Source organism: Manis javanica, chromosome 1, assembly GCF_040802235.1.
Source record: "Manis javanica isolate MJ-LG chromosome 1, MJ_LKY, whole genome shotgun sequence".
Lineage (NCBI taxonomy): Eukaryota > Metazoa > Chordata > Mammalia > Pholidota > Manidae > Manis > Manis javanica.
In genome coordinates this window covers 8,366,820-8,387,934 of record NC_133156.1, presented here as the reverse complement: position 1 = coordinate 8,387,934, position 21,115 = coordinate 8,366,820, and the positions used below count along the sequence as shown (strand labels likewise).

The 21,115-nt window shown below is 37.8% G+C and overlaps 1 protein-coding gene and 1 pseudogene across 7 annotated transcripts in view; both read left to right on the top strand.

The window, feature by feature from the left end:
* Positions 1 to 21,115, top strand: part of ZDHHC20 (zDHHC palmitoyltransferase 20) — a 160,275-nt gene that overhangs the window by 92,946 nt on the left and 46,214 nt on the right. The window contains exon 1 of one of the 7 annotated variants that reach the window (XM_073226092.1): positions 1,602 to 1,725. The exons of the other annotated variants lie outside the window; for them this stretch is intronic. The gene's annotated coding sequence lies outside the window, so the exon portion shown is untranslated. Of the gene's footprint in view, positions 1 to 1,601; positions 1,726 to 21,115 lie in introns of those variants that run through there. 7 annotated transcript variants of the gene reach the window in all.
* On the top strand, positions 1,621 to 15,295 carry LOC140847095 (lysM and putative peptidoglycan-binding domain-containing protein 3-like; annotated as a pseudogene).

Below are 21,115 nucleotides of genomic sequence, written 5' to 3'. Positions count from 1 at the left end.
CAGGGGCTTTCCTCTCTGCTTATAATGAATCCAAGTGTCTTTCTATAGGCTTCCGGGTCCTGAATGCTCCAGCTGCTGCTCTGCCCCTGGCCCATCACTTCCTCTGCCCACTGTGCTTCCGCAGACGTCAGGTCTTCTGAGCCATCGGGTCCCACCTGAAGGTCTTTGTGTCTCTTGTTCCTTCTGCCTAGGATGCTTTCCTCCCAGATTTCATAAGGCTGCCTCTCTCCATATAGAGACTTTTTCAATATTCACCTATTAGGATTTTCTGAGTACCCTGTATTAAAAAAAGTACTTCCTCTTTCACTTTCACCCTGCCCTCCTTTGTTTTTTCTTCATAACACTGCTTGACTTTGTGTTTCCTGTTTCTCTCCTCAGTAGAGTAATATTCACTCCTTTATTTCCAGAACCTAGAACAGGTCCTATATAATATGTACTTAGTAGATGTTTGTTGAATAAGCATATTGATTTTATAGCTGCCAGTTCCCATGCTGGTAGAGAAGGGAGAATTGGAATGTATTCACAGACAGAGAATTCAGTTAATTTCAAATTACAGATACACTCCTGATCTTAAAAATATCTTTATGTTAATTTAGTCATTTAACAAACATTGAATGTTTATGGTGTCCCAGGTACTGTATTTGACACTGGGAATACAAAGCTGTATAAATGTACGTGGTCAGGTGCATTTGGACTTCATTTAGTAGCCCTTATCTTTAATGACAGTGCTCGTTTGCATATTACACATTTTAAGAAGTGCTGCTCCAAGTATGTAACTTTGTTTAACCTGGTGTTTTCCAAATTCTATTTATTTTTGCCATAGAATTCTTTTTTCATGAAACATCTATTTAAGTCCTTTTAGACTTAGACAATTGTTGACCTTTGGGAACAAAGCTCTAATAGTGGTGATGGGGGTTAGGAGGGATAAGAGATCATTTCTGAAGCAGGACTGTGCTTCTGGAGGAAGTGGTGTTACCAACAGAGCTGCTAATTCTTTCTCCTTTTGTTATTAAATTTATCATCGTAGTACATTTAGTAAGAAAAATCGGTATTTCTGTAGATGCCAAAAAGGTCCTTAAAAAAACCAGTATCCTATTTCTGATTTAAAAAATAATGAAACAGGAATAAGTGGATAGTTTTCAAACAAGATTGCACACATGCCAAATACTTGATCAGTTTCCACTAAAACCAGGAACAAAGATGCTTATGACTATGGCCATTGCTCTATAACATTGCATTGACAAAATCAGGTAAGCCACATTCAGTCAAGAGAAAGTAATTAGAAGTATAACATTGAAAAAGAAATTATGCTATTTCTATGTGTAAATGATGTGATTGTATATGTTGAAAAGCCAAGAGATTCAAGAGGAGAAAACTTCCTACATATGCACAATAATTTAGTTTGAGTGTATAGTGGAAGAGAAATCTTCATTCCAATACATCAAAAAAATAATACTTAACAATAAACCTAGGAAATGCACAAATCTGTAATAAGAAACATTTCTGAAAAACTCAAAAGTAGACTTGAACAGATAGAAAGATGTTTCATATTTCATGTTCATGGATAGAATAACTCGACAAAGTTTTCTGTTTTCTACAAGTTGATCCTAAAGGTCATACGGAAAAAGATACAAGTGAGAACAATCAGGAAACCTCTGCACAGGAAGAGTGATGGAAGGCAAACCCCTCCAGAATCTAGACCACAGAGCCTCCATAAACTGTGAGGTCGGTGCGTATGTACCAACTCTGCTTTCTGTTCATTTTTGCTGTGAACCTAAAACTAATACAAAAAAATTAAATCTGTTATGAAAACAATTTTTTGTTTGTATGGTGTGGTGCATGTACAGACATATTGGAACAGAATATGGAACAGAATAGGATATCAAAAAATAGTGATGATAAAAATTTAGAATATGGTAAAAAAAATAGAGGAAAATATGGTACAACTATTTGGTAAGAGAGAAGATTAGGTCCCTATCCCATGCTGTATTCTAATATAAGCTACAAGTAGATAAAACCTTTATGTCTTCTTCTTTTGTTATATTTTTAAACTTTTAATTTTAAAATAATTTCAGACTTGTGAAAAATAATACAAAGACTTTTCATATGTCCTTTACCCAGTTTTCATATATCATTTACACAAATTCCTTAAATGTTATTCTTTGCTTTCTCCTTCATTCATTCTCTGAAAGATTGGAGAGTAAGTTGTAGCCATAACATCCCTTTACCTAGAAATATCTCAGTGTTATTCCCTAAGAACAAGAATGTCTTAGTCTGTTCAGGCTCCCATACAGAATACCACAGCTAGGTGGATTATAAACAACAGAATTTATTTCTCATAGTTCTGGAGGCCGTAAGTACAAGATGAAGGCACTGGCAGATCTGGTGTGTGGTGAGAGCCCACCTCCTGGTTCATAGACGGCTGATCTGCTGTGGTATCGCATAGTGAAGGACGAGGGGTCCCTCTGAGGTCTCTTTTACAAGGGCACCAATCCCACTTATGAGGGCTTCACTGCTATGATCTAATCACCTCCAAAGGCCCTACCTCTTAATACCAGCACATTGGGCATTAGGATTAGCATGTGAATGGGGGGCACAAACATTCAGTCCATAGCGAAGGACACTCTCTTATATAGTCAGAGTACTCTTATCAAAGTCAGGATATAGCATTCATAAAATACTGTTCTCTAGGAGGCGTTGGAGGCTGTGGAGAGGGACGTCCAAAAACGGAGGCTCGGCCATGAACTTCCCCCGGACCGGAGCGTCGGCGGCGCACTTGGCAGCCGTCTCGTTATGTCCACCCTGCTAATGGGACAGATTTTTACATTATGGCAGGGAGGCATCAAAATCGTAGTTTTCCTCTTCCAGGAGTTCATTCAAATGGTCAAGTACTTTTGGGAATTATACAGATGGTGACGTGTTGGAGGAGGATGCTGAAGTGTATGAGCTTCGATCCAGAGGAAAAGAGAAAATTTGAAGAAGTACATCAAGAGATAGACTTGATGACATTATAGTATTAACAAAAGATATACAGGAAGGAGATACTTTAAACGCAGTAGCCCTTCAATACTGTTGTACGGTAGCAGATATTAAGAGAGTTAACAATCTCATCAGTGATCAAGACTTTTTTGCCCTTAGGTCTATCAAGATTCCAGTAAAAAAGTTCAGTTCATTGACTGAAACAGTTTATCCTGCAAAAGGAAGACAGGCTTCACGTCCTTCATCTGTTCAGTATGTCCTATAGCAACAGGAAATTTTTCGGCAAATAATTCCCTTTCTTCCAGTGAATTAGCTGGTAGCTTTTTAAAGGAAGTAGACCGAGACATAGAACAAATAGTAAAATGTACAGACACCAAAAGGGAGAACCTTAATGAGGTGGTGTCTGCCTTAACAGCACAGCAGACACGTTTTGAACCTGATAACAAAAACATTCAACGTAAGGATCCTTATTATGGAGCAGACTGGGGAATAGGGTGGTGGACAGCTGTAGTGATAATGTTGATAGTAAGTATAATAACGCCAGTATTTTATTTGCTGTATTATTAAATTTTAGCTAAAGTGGATGTTAGTCACCATTCAACAGTGGATTCTTCACATTTGCATTCAGGAGTCACACCCCCATTACAACAGAAAGAAATGGAAAATGAAATTTCTCCAACCAAAGGAATACCCTTTGGCCAACATGATGATCATAAACTGTACAACCAAGGTTCTCAGTTACCTGCTGCTCAACACAAAACATAGCAATAAGCTCATAATTACAGTGTTAATGATTACATGTACTTCTGGGAATATTCAACAACCACTTCACAGGCAGAATTTAGGAAGACTGGAGATGCTTTTTTTCACCTTTTTTGTTGTTGGGCCATTTAAAAATGGATTGAGTATAAAACCCCTAAAATTGCTGTTGCTGATACTGGGAGTGGCACATCAATATGTCTGTTATATCAATGCTGAGAGCAGAAATGAATTTTAAAATGTGTCTTGGAAGTTTTTAACTTGGAAAATGCCTCATTTTTCTTCTTTGAGATTGGTTATGTTTAAATATTGTTTTTTAAGTAATCATTTTTTGTATAAGGTTATTAAATTTATTAAGCAGAATAATGATAGTATCAGATGTCTGCAACTGAAGAAAAGTTTACTACTGTAAACCATCAATATATTCAGTTGGAAAAAGTTGATTCTAAAATTGTTTGACAGCACATACCTAATAGTCCATTTTAAAACTTAAAAAGACACATTTAACACATATGCTGTGAAAACATAAGCAAAAACAAATGGGAAAGTAATGTGTAATGGCTGTAATAGAGGCTAAGAAATAGATTAATATTTTTAAGTCCCAAAAATAATGTTAGGATTGGGAAGTTGCCATTTGGTCATTAGAACACTGGATTAGGTCGAGACTTAAAAGTAATCTTTGTCTCTTAAAAGAATGCTGCCTCTCCTTGTTTTTTAAGTGATTATATTTGCTTCTGATATTTGAAAATACTTCTGTAATTCTTTGATAAAAAGTTACACATATACAGCTTACAGTTATTTAGGAAATACATTTTTTACATACTGTGATAAATTGTTGCTGTGTTACATGTAACAGGCCTTAATTATATTTAATGCCTTACTACTTTATGTAAGCTTATAGAATTTTAGAATTTAAATTAAGCATTATTTCACATGGTCCAGTTGGATATATAAATTCATCTTCACCTTTGCTATCAAGCACAAGCTAATAATGGGGTCAAAACAAATTTTCACTGTCTCTGAAGTCTGTTGCAGAAAATGGTTCATTAATCAAAGAACACGGTTAAAGGGAACTTTTCATTAGCAGTAATAAACTGTTGATCCTTAACCTGTTTTCAAAGAGAGAATGTCCAACCTAAACCTTTTTTTTTTATTTTCTGAACTGTAGACCATCAGATTGGGGGGACAGAGGCCACAGGTGTCTGGATTGGTCAGAATGGCTAGAGAGTGCTCCTTTTTTAAGATCTGCTATGGATCAGGCACAGTCTGGCTAAATAAGTATTTACATACTGATTCCATCACTTAATTTTTAAAAGTATGTGTTTTAAAAATGTAACCAAAATGAGTCATTAGAGTCTGGACTGCCTGTTTTGTGTATACTAAAGTATGTACCTTAAGATATATAATACCACCTCAATTGTCTGGGCATTATTTCCTAATTTTTAGTGTTTCAGCTTTTTGACCAGTCTTTTTATATTTCAAATTCGAATCTTGATACAGTGGGGTGAATAAATAAATATGGTAAATGAGGTTTTATGTACTTTTAGGAGCAAAGCATCATAAAAAGACAGTACAAAAAGTTAAACATTAAAGCCCTCGCATATATTAGCGGACCTTAGATAATTACCAAAAAGTGTTAATATGGAAGTTTCAGCAAATTGATTTTTTGAATAACTTTTATAGTTTAAAATCTTAAAAGTTGTTTCATGTGCCTTGGGCATCTTGAAAAGAGTATGATCTTCCTAATTTTGCTCAGTGTTAATAACTTGGTTAGTTTACATTGTATTTATTAATAAGCCTGCTGAAAAAATCAAGTTTTAGGACAAAAACAGATTATTTTAGGGTAGAATGGGCTAGATGTCCTTTTTAGAATTTTGTTTACATCAAATTGATGAAATTACAGTCAGTGATTCCTTTTTCTATTGATACTTTGAAATTGAGATAAAGAGGTCTGATTTCCAAAATAACATTTTTTATAAGTAGTAAGGTGTACTGTGCAGTTGCTGATTAAAAAACATTTCTGTCTCGTAATATCCAGTTTCTTGAAATAGAGCATATCCTTATGACATAATCATGCAGTTTCCCTTTCTATATATTTGAATTTTTAATTGAAAATAATTTGAATTATATGTAACTGTCATACAGAATTATAGATTCGAATTGCTCAGCGTTATTTAGAAAAGAAAAATAATTTCCTAAGCATTTAATAGATACAGAAAATTAGCCTTTAAAAAGTACCTCTATACATCAAACTTTGTAGCAAATACAGATTTGTTTAAAACTTAATAAAATAAGATTTATCATTTGAAAAAAAAAATACTGTTCTCTAGTCTGAAAAAATAGCACTGATAAAATACTCCTCTCTAGTCTGTGAACCAGCTGTCTCACTAATCCCTGGTCGCTCTGCAGCCCACCCAGTCTGGGACCCCATATTGCAGTCAGTCGTCATGTTTCTTTAATGTCCTTTAATTGGAAGAGTGCCTCAGTCTTGCTTTGTCTCTCATAACCGTGCCCTTTTTAAAGAGTCACAGCCTTGTATTGTGGAATATTCCTCAAATTAGGTTTGTCTGATGTTTCCTCATGATTAGATTGAGTATGCATTCTTACAGGAACGCCACAGGAGTGATGCTGCGTCACTGGCCAGACCATTTCCGGCACTGTTAACAGGTCACCGCCTAAGATGACAGATGCCAGGTTTCTCTGCAAAGATGCAGTTTTTCTTTGTAATTAGTCCATATTCTCGTAGACTCACATACACCATACAGGCCTCCCTTCAAGGAAGTACTTGCTGCTTGGTTGTGGCAGGTGCGGTCAGCGGCCACCCTCCAGCCGGCTGCTCTTTCAGGGTGACTCACCTCAGCCAAGGCCACACCCTCGCTGGGGTGGCCTGCAGCCGGTGCCCCTCGCCCGCACGCCTCCCGGCCTGGAGCCATGGCACTGGGAGGCCTGCACCACAGTCAGACTCCTCCCTTGCCTAGTTCTGTGTCCTCCCCCTTCCTGTGATGTACGGTAGTCGCTAGGAAATATCTTGTACTCCAAACTGTCCAGAATCTGAGTGAGGAGAACTCAGCCTTAGACAGGCATTTCTGTGGGGGAGTACCTTGAAACAGTAAATCTGTTGCTGATTACTTACTCTTTTTAGCATCTATTGAGGATTCTTGCTTGAAACAGTTACTCTGCCGCTTGCTAAATGGTGATTTTTTTTAATTCCATAATTTCATCTACATTTAATAGTTAAATTCTACTATAAGGAAGAGTAAACATCTTCCCTATTCATTGATTCATTCATTTACATCAGCATGCTTTCATGGGTTCTTATTTTATGGGTTATATCTATCATTTATAGTTGCTCAAATTGTCCCAGAATTGGCCAGCAGGAGCCCCTGCATTTTGGTTTCTGTGTCTTTTTGACATGCCTCCATCATTTGTTCCTTCCTTCCTTACTGGCACCAGGAGATTTTTTGGGCTTATCTGATACTTTCCCTGCCCTGGAATCTGCCATTTCAAAATGGACCAAATCTAAATATAAAAAAGGAAAACATTCAAGTACTAGAAAATAACATGATCTTATAACCAGGGATAGAAAAAAATGGGAGTAAAATAAACAGTTCACAGAAAATAAATGAAAATGGCTCATGAACATACAAAAAGATGCTTTCTCTCACTTATAAATGTGAAGTAAAATTACCCTGTGATATAAAAAGCTTGAAAACATTTTATTGTGTAGACTGTGGAGAAATAGCCTCATGCATTGCTGTAGGAGTATAAAGTGGTACACAACCCCTGTAACAGAGTTTGGAAAGAGCAAATTTACTTTTGGCCCAGTACTTCAACTTTTAGGAACCTACACTGAAAATAAAACTTCTGCAGATAAACAACACATGCACAAGGTTATCCATTGCCACATTGTTTGTAACAGCAGAAGATTGGAGACAACCCAAATGTCTATCAATAGAGGCTTGATTGTGTAACTGGAACACCAACACAACTGAATACTGTGCAGTGCTTTGAAAACACAATGATTGTCTCTATGCTCTGATGTGTAGTGATTTCTAGGGTACACTAATTGAAAGGAGCAAAGTATGGACCAGGGTATGTAAAGGAAGCAATTAGATAAAAGATAACTTATCTGCTTATTTTGTTAAAAGAAATACTGAAAGGGTAAGACAGACACTAATAAAAATGATTACCTGGGGTGAAGGTTGAGGAATAAAAGCTAGAACTTTATGAATATCTTTGTGTAATTTTGACTTTAAAAATGTATATTTTTTATGTATCCAAAAAGTAAAATTAAAACAGAGAAAAAGCAAACTGTAAAATTTGAAATCTTGAAACAAATGACCTTAATTTTATATAAAAGTTGATGCTTTACACAGAAATTAATTCAAGTGATTCTTGAACATAGTACTCCTTTGTGGTATATAGTTTAAAGCCAAAACAAAATAAAGAAACTGTATGGAAATCTGGAACCAGAATGCAGTTTTTGAATTATTTTAGGTATATTTTGAATTGTTTTATGTATATTTTAGGATAAGTAATTAAGAACTAAGACTTGCATTAGAAAAGCAAAGAGATATGTTAAAATGCCAAAGAAATTAACAGAAAACTGTAATGTTTTATTTGGATTGGAAATAGGAATATGAATATAAATGTATACTACTACATCTGTCAACCCAAAGGGCCTAAAAGCAGTGAAACTCCAGTAGCTGTTAGCAACCCTAGTAGTCAGAACTTGGTTTCTAAAGGAACTAATGTCCCTTAGAGAAATAGCTAATTTCAGGTCTGGAGAGGGAAAATAAAAAGAGTGTAGGATAGCCTGGGCTAGACAGCAAGAAGGTGCTCAAAGACTAATGGGGATGACCCAGGAGAATACAGGGGTCAGTTGAAAGAGGCATTAGCCGAAGATGAGACAGTTTGAACCTAAGAAGTAAATGTAATTGATGATGATACACTGAATAAATAAAAACCCATGAAGTTTCCTTTTTGAAACTCAGAGAGTATCTAATTGATACATTTATTTGCTAGCAGTGGAGTTGAATGTCATGCCAGCATCTTATTCTAAAAATGGGTAACTGAACGGAACTAATTAAGTTTTTGTGCTTAATTATTAAGTTTAATTTTTCTGCTTACGTTTAAATTTTTAGAATGACTCTAATTCATCCCGAGTTGAGGAAAAACTCTTTGCAGAAGAATGTCAGATTAAAAGTGTAGAAATAATAAAGGTTTTTAATGGTAATTTTCTGATTTTAAAAAATAATTCAAGTAGGATTATCAGTGGCTGCTGATTAGGTGAAAAGTTTTGGGGGAGGAAGATATTCACATACTCCTAATGCTTTTCCCCACAGAAACGTAATGATTGTAAGTTTATAAAGGAGATAGCTGATGGATGGTACTACCTTACCAAGTGACCCAAACGAAGCACCACTGATAGGGATAAACTTAAATAATGCACCCACAGAGGTGGTATACTGTACAGTACCCAGAATATGTCGCGTATGAGTATTCTTGTCTATCGTCTCTGCCTCCCCCACCCCCGCATTATCCTCAAGCCTTTAGACTTTGAATGGAATGGTAGCAGGAGCAGGTTGGGGTGGGAGGAGGAGGAGGAAGTTAAGGACACCAAACGGGACGCTCCAGAATGTGGCACCCTTGACAGGACATGTGGCCTGCTCTTTTCGGAGTTCCTGTCGTATGGGAGGGATTCTGGGGAAATGGTGGTGATTTGAGTCTCCCAAATCACTGCATAGAAAAAGAACAGCCTGAGGAGTATCTACAACAAAACCAGTTTGCTGGAGAATGGGAATGAGCTTTAGACAGACAAAATAACTACAGAAGTAGCAACTTCAACTCCGATATGAACCTTAATTTAACTATGTATGTTCTTAAAGACCTAAGACTGTAATGAAGGTTATAAGGAAGGGAGAATATAGTTTGTAATGGATATATGCTCTAACAAAGTGGACACAGTACGCCTATTAGAGAATGAAGAACATGTGGGAAAAAAATGTAAACGTTTCAGTAATCATATTACTGGCAGTAGTATTGGTCTCATTATCTTGAGATTGTTGGGAGGCAATATGGGATAAAGCAAATGAATAATCTGTGATAATCTAATTCTTAATCTTTTGTGTCCTTGAGGACCAGAATTCTCAGTAGAAAACAAGGAGATACAAATACAAGATAGATATTAAGCAAAAACACTGTAGACTTGAATTGGAGTTAATATGAACTTATGAGGTATTTTATCTTTAAAAAAGTATATGTGTACACACACATAAATACTGTAAGGGGGAAAACTCTTGATTAACAGACTAAGCATTTATATAGAAAATCCCAAAGAATCTCCAAATAAACTACCAGACAGAATTAATTAATTAATTTAGCAAGGTCACAGATTCAAAACCAATAAAAAGAACTCAGTTGTATTTCTAATTAATAACAATAAAAAAATGAAAATTTTTTTTAAATGCTGTTTATAATCGCACCATAAACATTAAATACTTAAATTAAAAGTCTAACAAGATGTGTGCAAGGTTTTGTGTATTGGTAAGATAAATAAGAGAGAGAGTGTGTTCATGAAATGGAAGACTGAATATTGTAAAGCTGTCAGTTCTTTGCAAAGTGATTTATGGAGTCAACACAATACAAGCCAAAATCCCAGCAGCCTTTTTTTTTTCTGTTATCATTAATCTACAATTACATGCAGAACATTATGTTTACTAGGCTCCCCCCTTCACCAAGTCCTCTCCACACTCCCCATTGCAGTCACTGTCCCTCAGCGTAGTAAGATGCTGTAGAATCACTACTTGTCTTCTCTGTGTTGCACAGCCCTCCCTGTGCCCCCCCACATTATACATGCTAATCGTAATGCCCCCTTTCTTTTTCCCTCCCCTTATCCCTCCCTTCCCACCCATCCTCCCCAGTCCCTTTCCCTTTGGTAACTGTTAGTCCATCTGTGGGTTCTGTGATTCTGCTGCCATTTTGTTCCTTCAGTTTTTCTTTGTTCTTACACTCCACAGATGAGTGAAATCATTTGGTACTTGTCTTTCTCCACCTGGCTTATTTCACTGAGCATAATACCCTCTAGCTCCATCCATGTTGTTGCAAATGGTAGGATTTGTTTTCTTCTGATGGCTGAATCATATTCCATTGTGTATATGTACCACATCTTCTTTATCCATTCATCTACTGATGGACACTTAGGTTGCTTCCATTTCTTGGCTATTGTAAATAGTGCCCCAGCAGCCTTTTTGTTGTTGTTTAGAAATAAATTAGGTGAGCTTAAAATTTATATGGAAATGCAAGGGACCTAAGAAGTCAAAACTTTGTAAAAGAGCTCTTTAGAGCACTCACACTGTCTGATTTCAAGATTTACTAAAAGCTACATGCAATCAAGTCATATAGTGGTGTTGGAGTAAGAATAAAATGTAGATCAATGGAACAGAATAGAGTGTTCAGAAATCTTTACACATACAGTAGATTAATTGTTTTGTCAAAAGTTCCAAAGTAATTCAATAGAGAAAGGATAGTTTTTTCAGCTAATAATACTGAACTGTTGGCCATCTATCTGCAAAAAAAAAAAATTTAACCTCAGTTCTTATTTCATAAAATCAACTTTTAGAATGGGTAACAGACCCAAATGTATAACCTATAAAACATGTAGAAGAAAACATATGGGAAAATCTTTGGGTTTGTAAAGATTTCCTAAGCAGGACACAAATCAGGAACCATTAAAGAAAAAATGATGAATTGGACTTGCTCAAAAATAAAACCTGTGCCCTTCAAAACACTGAAAAAGAATAAAAAGACAAAAATAGAATAGGAGGAAATATTTGCGAAACATATCCGTTAGGCCCTATATTCAGAATGTATAAAAAGCTTACAACTCAATAATAAGACAAACAACGCAATTAAAAAGTGGCCAAAAATCTGGACACACAACTTGACAAAGACAAGATGCATGTTCATATGGCTAATAAGCACATGAAGAGATACTCGACATCATTAGTCATCAGAGAAACACAAAACCAAACTGAGATACTGCTATATATTTTTTAGAATAGCTAGAAACTTAAAGACTGACAATTCCAAGTGTTGGTGAGGATGTGAAGCAACTGTCACTCTGATACACTGTTGGTAGGGAATGCAGTACTGTCCTGTATCCAGGATACAGTGAGGCCGTCAAGTTGACAAGTCGGCCATTGCAGCTTCAGACACATTACAAGCACTCAAAGCAAAAACAGAATAAAGGCTGGAATACGGCTTTATCCTCACATGTTTCTCATTTGTCAAGGAGGAAAAGAAATTTCTTCCCAATAACTTCCCCCTCATCAAAGGTGTACCCATTAGCAAGAACCTGGCTCCAGTAGGTATAGGGTATACTGGCATTTTCAGTCTCAGTAAGTGGAAGACAGGCAAGAAAAGGGGCAGTTAAGTGGAAAAAGCATGTGGCCAGCCTTCATATTCACAGAGCACTTTAAATGTAGATGAATAGTTCTGAATGAGATGATACATGGTCACTGACAGACTGGAACAGGACACTCATCACATCTTCAGGAGTTACATGTAACCACTTACTATGCTTAATATATATTTGTTAATCCTGGCTTTATCAAAAGAAATTTTTAAAAATAATTCTCAGATCCTCAGAAAATGGAATAGCCTTTAGGGAGACCAGAGCTTCTGCAGATAGCCCAGGGTTTCCCAACCATGCCTTTGTCTCTCTGGTTAGAGGGGCAGTCAGCCAATATTGAGAGGATGTCCCGCGCCATACGGTGCTGGTGAACTTCATACGCCAGTAGCTACAATATCAGGAGTGTTAGGAAAGGAAAGGACAAGGTGCTGTGGGAATGTGTGCAAGGAGATGTATTTAACCCACTGTTGCGGTCAGGAAAACCCTCTGTGAAGAAATGATTCTGGCCGTCTTAGGTTTGTTGGCTTTGTTTTTGGTATCAGTTTTGCTTTTCCCTGTGATTGCATAAATAGCTTAGTGGGAAATTGGAAGAGGCAACCACCAGAAACTGTTAGCCAGGTGCAATTTTAAACTGGACCTCTACTCTGAGAAGTATGGTAACACAGTATATAATCAACTTTTGATTCTTACCAATACAATTATTAAAAATGATATTTTTGTGTAGTTTTACTTTGGATTTCTCTTATGAATGAGGTTGACCATCAAATCTATGTTTGACATATTTGTTATTTCCTTTTCCGTGAAGAAAAGTGAGTTTTTAAAAAAATACCTCATTGATTTGTAGGTACTCCTTAAATATTAAGGAAATTATTAGTCTACGTTAAGAACTGTGAATGTTTCTTTGCTAGTTTGTTAGTCTTCACTTTCTTATAGTGATTTTTTTCAAACATTTTTTTATTATGTATCAATCTTTTCTTATGGTTTCTAGGTTTTGTATCATACTCTGAAAGACATCCTCTGCTCCAAAATTATGTATGTTTGAATTTTTCCCTGGATTCATCTATTACCTACATGTTTAGGTTTTTTGTTTTTTTTGCATTTAAATCTTTGATACATTTAAAAATTTATCCTGGTATGTGAATCTCCATGGTATCTTTTCTTCACATGATTATCCATTTGTTCCAACCCTATTTGTCAACTCTATCCACACTGACTTGAAATCATTTATTTATTATATACTGAATTCCTGTATGCATTTGGGTCCATTTTGGGGTTTCTCTTCTCTCCCATAGTACCCATGAACCAGTACAACTATGTTAGTAATTGGGGCATTTGTAAAAATTTTTTTTGTATTACAATTACATGAACAACATTATGGTTACTAGAGTCCCCCCATTATCAAGTCCCCCCCACATACCCCATTACAGTCACTGTCCATCGGCGCAGGAAGATGGTGGAGAATCACTACTTGTCTCCTCTGTGCTATGCTGCCTTCCCGGTGCCTCCCAATCCCACATTATGTGTGCTAGTCATAATGACCCCCTTTTCCCTGTTATCTCTCCCTCCCCACCCATCCTCCCCAGTCCCTTTCCCTTTGGTAACTGTTAGTCCATTCTTGGGTTCTGTGAGTCTGCTGCTGCTTTGTTCCTTTAGTTTTTTCTTTGTTCTTATACTCTATAGATGAGTGAAATCATTTAATACTTGTTTTTCTCTACCTGGCTTATTTCACTGAGCATAATACCCTCTAGCTCGATCCATGTTGTTGGAAATGGTAGAATTTGTTTTCTTATGGCTGAATAGTATTCCATTGTGTATATGTACCACATCTTCTTGATCCATTCATCTACTGATGGACACTTAGGTTGCTCCCATTTGTTGGTTATTATAAATAGTGCTGTGATAAACATAGGGGTGCATCTGTCTTTTTCAAACTGGGTTCCTGCATTTTTAGGGTAAATTCCTAGGAGTGGAATTCCTGGGTCAAATGGTAAGTCTATTTTGAGCATTTTGAGGAACCTCCATATTGCTTTCCACAATGGTTGAACTAATTTACATTCCCACCAGCAGTGTAGGAGAGTTCCCCTTTCTCCACATCCTCACCAACATTTGTTGTTGTCTTTTGGATTCTGACCATCCTAACTGGTGTGAGGTGATATCTCATTGTGGTTTTAGCTTGCATTTCTCTGATGATTAGCGATGTGGAGCATCTTTTCATGTGCCTGTTGGCCACCTGAATTTCTTCTTTGGAGAAGTGTCTGTTCAACTCCTCTGCCCATTTTTTTAATTGGATTATTTGCTTTTTGTGTCTTGAGGTGCATGAGCTCTTTATTTATTTTGGATGTCAACTCCTTATCGGATCTGTCATTTATTAATATATTCTCCCATACTGTAGGATTTCTTTTTGTTCTACTGATGGTGTCCTTTGCTGTACAGAAGCTTTTCAGCTTGATATAGTCCCACTTGTTCATTTTTGCTTTTGTTTCCCTTGCCTGGGGAGATATGTTCATGAAGAAGTTGCTCATGTTTATGTCCAAGAGATTTTTGCCTATTTTTTTTTCTACGAGTTTTACATTCAGGTCTTTGATCCATTTTGAGTTTACTTTTGTGTATGGGGTTAGACAGTGATCCAGTTTCATTCTCTTACATGTAGCTGTCCAGTTTTGCCAACACCAGCTGTTGAAGAAGCTGTCATTTCCCTGTATCAGTGGCTCCTTAATTGACCATATATACTTTGGTTAATATCTGGATGGTCTATTCTGTTCCACCGGTCTGTGGGTCTGTTCTTGTGCCAGTACCAAATTGTCTTGATTACTGTGGCTTTGTAGTAGAGCTTAAAGTTGGGAAGCGAGGTCCCCCCTGCTTTATTCTTCCTTCTTAGCATCGCTTTGGCTATTCAGAGTCTTTTGTGGTTCCGTGTTAATTTTAGAACTATTTCTTCCAGTTCGTTGAAGAATGCTGTTGGTATTTTGATAGGGATTGCATTGAATCTGTAGATTGCTTTAGGTAGGATGGCCATTTTGACAATATTAATTCTTCCTAGCCAAGAGCATGGGATGAGTTTCCTTTCGTTAGTGTCCTCTTTAATTTGTCTTAAGAGTGTCTTGTAGTTTTCAGGGTATAGGTCTTTCACTTTGTTAGGTTTCTTCCTAGGTATTTTATTCTTTTTGATGTAATTGTGAATGGAATTGTTTTCCTGATTTCTCTTTCTGCTAGTTCATCATTAGTGTACAGGAAAGCAACAGATTTCTGTGTATTAATTTTGTATCCTGCAACTTTGCTGAATTCAGATATTAGTTCTAGTAGTTTTGGAGTGGATTCTTTAGGGTTTGTTATGTGCAATATCATGTCATCTGCAAACAGTGACAGTTTGACTTCTTTCTTACCAGTCTGGATGCCTTGTATTTCTTTGTGTTGTCTGATTGCTGTGGTGAGGACCTCCCATACTACGTTGAATAAAAGCAGGGAGAGTGGACATCCTTGTCTTGTTCCTGATCTTAGGGAAAAAGCTTTCAGCTTCTCGCTGTTCAGTATAATGCTGGCTGTGGGTTTATCATATATGGCCTTTATTATGTTGAGGTACTTGCCCTCTATACCCATTCTGTTGAGAGTTTTTATCATGAATGGATGTGGAATTTTGTCGAATGCTTTTTCAGCATCTATGGAGATGATCATGTGGTTTTTGTCCTTCTTTTTGTTGATGTAGTGGATGATGTTCATGGATTTTTGGATGCTGTATCATCCTTGCATCCCTGAGATAAATCCCACTTGATCATGGTGTATGATCCTCTTGATGTATTTTTGTATTCAGTTAGCTAGTATTTTGTTGAGTATTTTTACATCTACATTCATCAGAGATATTGGTCTGTAATTTTCTTTTTTTATGGTGTCTTTTCCTGGTTTTGGTATTAGAGTGATGCGGTCTTCATAGAAGAAGTTTCGGGGAGTATTCCCTCCTCTTCCATTTTTTGGAAAACTTTAAGGAGAATGGGTATTATGTTGTCTCTAAATGTCTGATAAAATTCAATGGTGAATCCATCTGGTCGGGGGTTTTGTTCTTGGGTAGTTTTTGATTACCGATTCAATTTCGTTGCTGGTAATTGATGTGTTCAGATTTTCTGTTTCTTCCTTGGTCAGTCTTGGAAGGTTGTATTTTTCTAGAAAGTTGTCCATTTCTTCTAGATTACCCACTTTGTTTGCATATAGATTTTCATAGTATTCTCTAATAATTCTTTGTATTTCTGTGGTATCCATAATGATTTTTCCTTTCTCATTTCTGATTCTGTTTATGTGTGTGGATTCTCTTTTTCTCTTAGTAAGTCTGGCTAAGGATTTATCTATTTTGTTTATATTCTTAAAGAACCAGCTCTTGGTTTCATTAATTTTTTCTATTATTTTATTCTTCTCATTTTATTTATTTTTTCTCTGATCTTTATTATGTCCCTCCTTTTGCTGACTTTGGGCCTCATTTTTTCTTCTTTTTCCATTTTTAATAATTGTGACTTTAGACTATTCATTTGGGATTGTTCTTCCTTCTTTAAGTAGGCCTGGATTGCTATATACGTTCCTCTTAGAACTGCCTTCAATGCGTCCCACAGAAGTTAGGGCATTGTGCTGTTGTTGTCATTTTTCTCCATATGTTGCTTGATCTCTATTTTAATTTGGTCATTGATCCATTGATTATTTAGGAGCATGTTGTTAAGCCTTCATGTGTTTGTGAGCCTTTTTGTTTTCTTTGTACAATTTATTTATAGTTTTATACCTTTGTGATCTGAAAAGTTGGTTGGTAGAATTTCAATCTTTCTGAGTTTACTGAGGCTCTTTTTGTGGCCTCGTATGTGGTCTGTTCTGGAAAATGTTCCATGTGCACTTGAGAAGAATGTGTATCCTGCTGCTTTTGGGTGTAGAGTTCTGTAGATGTCTGTTCGTTCCATCTGTTCTAGTGTGTTGTTTAGTGCCTCTGTGTCCTTACTTATTTTCTGTCTGGTGGATCTGTCCTTTGGAGTGAGTGTTGTGTTGAAGTCTCCTAAAATGAATGCATTGCATTCTATTTCCTCCTTAAATCTGTTAGTATTTGTTTCACATTATGTAGGTGCTCCTGTGTTAGGTGCATACATATTTATAATGGTTATATCCTCTTGTTGGACTGACCCCTTTATAATTATGTAATGTCCTTTATCTCTTGTTACTTTCTTTGTTTTGAAGTCTGTTTTGTCTTATACAAGTACTGAAACACCTGCTTTTTTCTCCCTATGTTTCATGAAATATCTTTTTCCATTCCTTCACTTTTAGTCTGTGTATGTCTTTGGGTTTGAGGTGAGTCTTTTGTAGGCAGCATATAGATTGGTCTTGCTTTTTTGTCCATTCTATTACTCTGTGTCTTTTGATTGGTGCATTCAGTCCATTTACATTTAGGGTGATTATCGATAGGTATGTACTTATTGCCATTGCAGGCTTTGGATTTTTAGTTACCAAATGTTCAAGGGTAGTTCTTTACTATCTAACCGTCTATCTCAACTGACTTATTGTGCTGTTATAGACACAGTCTGATGATATGTTAGGTGTTTTATTCTGTACTCTTTTGTGTTTCCCTTGACTGCTTTTGTGGATAGCTGATTTTATTTTGCATTTAGTTAGTATTTCGTTGGTCTACTTGCTTTGCTGTGGTTTTATTTTCTCTGGTGGCATCTGTTTAGCCTTTGGAGCTCTTCCATCTAGAGCAGCCCCTTTAAAATACACTTTAGAGATGGTGTGTGTAAGGCAAATTCCTTCAACTTTTGCTTGTCTGTGAATTGTTTAATCCCTCCTTCATATTTAAATGATAATCTCGCTGGATACAGTGTACTTGGTTTGAGGCCCTTCTGTTTCATTGCACTGAATATATCATGTCATTCTTTTCTGGCCTGTAAGGTTTCTTCTGAGAAGTCTGATGATAGCCTGATGGGTTTTCCTTTGTCGGTGATCTTGTTTCTCTCTCTGGATGCCTTTAATACTCTGTCCTTGTCTTTGATATTTGCCATTCTAATTATTATATGTCTTGGTGTTGTCCTCCTTGGGTCCCTTGTGTTGGGAAATCTGTGGACTTCCATGGTCTGAGAAACTATTTCCTTCCCCAGATTGGGGAAGTTTTCAGCAGTTATTTCTTCAAAGATACTTTCTATCTCTTTTTTCTCTCTCTTATTCTGGTATTCCTATAATGCAAATATTATTCCATTTGGATTGGTCACACAGTTCTCTTAATATTCTTTCATTTCTAGGAATCCTTTAATCTCTCTCTGCCTCAGTTTCTCTGTATTCCTGTTCTCTGATTTCTATTCCATGATCAGTCTCTTGCACCTCATCCAGTCTGTTCTTAAATCCTTCCATTGTTTGATTCAGTTTTGTATCTTCCTCTGGAATTCATCCCTTAGCTCTTGCATATTTCTCTGTAGCTCCATCAGCATGTTTATGACTTTTATTATGAATTCTTTTTCAGGAAGATCAGTGATTTTGGTCTCACCAGGCCCTCTCTCTGGTGTTTGAGGTATTTCGGACTGAAGAAGGTTCTTGCTGCCTTTTCATGGCGATGGAAGTGATCGCCAGCAAGTGGTGCATGTGTCAGCTGAGAGAACAAAGTCCCTACCTGCTTGCTGGTCACCTTGCCCATCTCTGCTGCCTGTGCCAGTCAACCATACACAGGGAGCAGCCTCTGGGTTAATCCCCTGAGCTGCCATGCACGGGGTGGGCCTCAGGATGGCCTAGGGCACTGGCAGTGTTTGCAAGCGAATAGTTCGTGTTCACCATGAGAACAGAGCCCCTATGTGCTTCCTGGACTCCGCGCCAGTTTCCTCTGCCTGTGCCAGTCAGCTGCGTGCAGGGGGCAGCCTCTGGGTTAATTCTCTGAGCTGTCATGGGCAGGGTAGCCCTTGGGATGGCCTAGGGCACTGGCAGTGGTATCAGGTGATCAGCGCTTGTTTGCCACGAGAACAGAGCCCCTACGTGCTTTCCAGACTCTGGCCCAGCTTTCTCTGCCTGTGCTGGTTGGCTGCACACAGACCGCAAGCTCCGAGTTAATCCCTTTAGCTGCCATGGGCCGGGCGGCCCTTGGGATGGCCTAGGGCACTGGCAGGGGTTGCAGGCAAGCAGCGCATATTCGCTGCGAGAATAAAGCCCCTTTGTGCTTTCCAGACTCTGCACCAGTCTCTGCTGTCTGTGTCAGTCGACTGGGGGCAGGTGGCAGCCTCTGGGTCTGGCCCGGTTAGCCGCGTGCTCATAGAAACTCTGTGTGGTTGCTGTGGGCGGGGCTGCTCCCCGGTTGTTCCGCAGCAGTGGCAGGTCAGCTGGTTCGCTTGCTGTGTCAGCAGCGGGAAATGAACAGCAGGTTTCTTATCACTGTGAAGGGCTTTGGTGCTGCCTTGCCACCCAGGGGGTTAGGGCGCCTGAAGTTCCTTAAAGTTTCCAACCTGCTGGGCTGAGTGTGCTGGAATGATTTTGTCCACCCGTTAAACCCTTGTCCCTTTCAGACTTTTAAAGCACCTGCTTTTCTTTTGTCCCAGAGCACCCAGCTGTGGGAACCTGTTCAAAGTCTTAGTGTCGGATTTTGCTTTTCCGTTTCTCTAATATCCAGCACACCATGAAGTGTGTGTCTGTTTTCTCCATGCAGATTACTGGGGCTGGTTATTTAGAAGTCCTGTGCTTCCACTCCCCGCCAGTCTGATTCTTTTCTGTCTGCCAGTTGAGCTAGGGTAGGGGAGTGCTCAGGTCCCACCAGGTCAAGGCTTTGTATCTTACCCTTTTCATGAGATGGTGAGTTCTCACAGGTGTAGGTGTATCCCGGCTGTTGTGCTGTATCTTCTGGTCTCTCTTTTAGGAATAGTTGTATTTGCTCTATTTTCAAAATGTATATAGTTTTGGGAGGAGCCTTTCACCACCCTACTCATGCCACCATCTTGAGAATCTCCCCCATTCATAATATTTTTAAAATAATGTGCTTTAATATCCTGCATGAGCAGCCCTACTTCGTTGTTATACTCTTTCAAAATTTCCTACCTCTTCATGCAAGTTTGTCTTTCCAGAAATGTACTTTGGAATCTATTTAAAAAATAAAAGTATTTTTATTGAGATGACACTTAATTTATGAGATTAACAGAATTGACAATTTAATGATGATTCTTCTACATAAGAATATAAGCCTTTCCATTTGTTCAGATTTTAGTAGCATTCCTCAGAAACATTAAATGTTTCTGTGTAGTAGCTCTTCCCCAGTTCTTACATCTATTCCCAGAATTGTATCTTTTTAGGTGGCTTTGTAGAGAAAACTTTTCTTCAGTTATAATAAGTTCTACAGAGTGATTTGCACGTATATTAGAAAGTTGCTGATTTCTGTGTATCAGTTTTTGTTCTCTTAACCTGAAAAATTTATCAATTACTTTATATAAACAGCAAAATGGGTTTATTCTGGAACAGCAGAGAATTGCCATTCAGGACAGATAAGCTATGGCAAAACCACAAGCGAGTCCAGAGAGCAAAGGAGAGGAGGCTCTTTCATAGAAGAGGAGAGTTGGGGGTACTCTTCTAAGCAATACATCCTTTGGAGGAAATTGGGAGTCCCACATGTCGTGGCTGCTTACTGGCTGAGCTGTAACAGTTCTTCACTGGCTGGGCTGTCACTGGGGGTGTGGGGAAACGCAGCAACTCTTACTTCCTCCTACTGGGTGGTAAAGCAGCTAAAGTAGGATGAGTTGTAAGACCTGTCTCTTACTTCCTGTGGGGTCTGCAAGTGATGAGAAGTGGTGGGCGTGAGAGCTCCCCCTGCAGGCCTCCCAAACTCATGTCACTGAGGCTTCCCTTAATCGATTTTCATGGTACAACTACTACCACCTCTTGCTTATCTTAGTTTTTCAGTTGGTTTTGACTATGAAAGGAATATAGTCCGTCATATAACCTTCAAATAGTGATACATTTGCCTGTTTAATTTTATACCTCTAA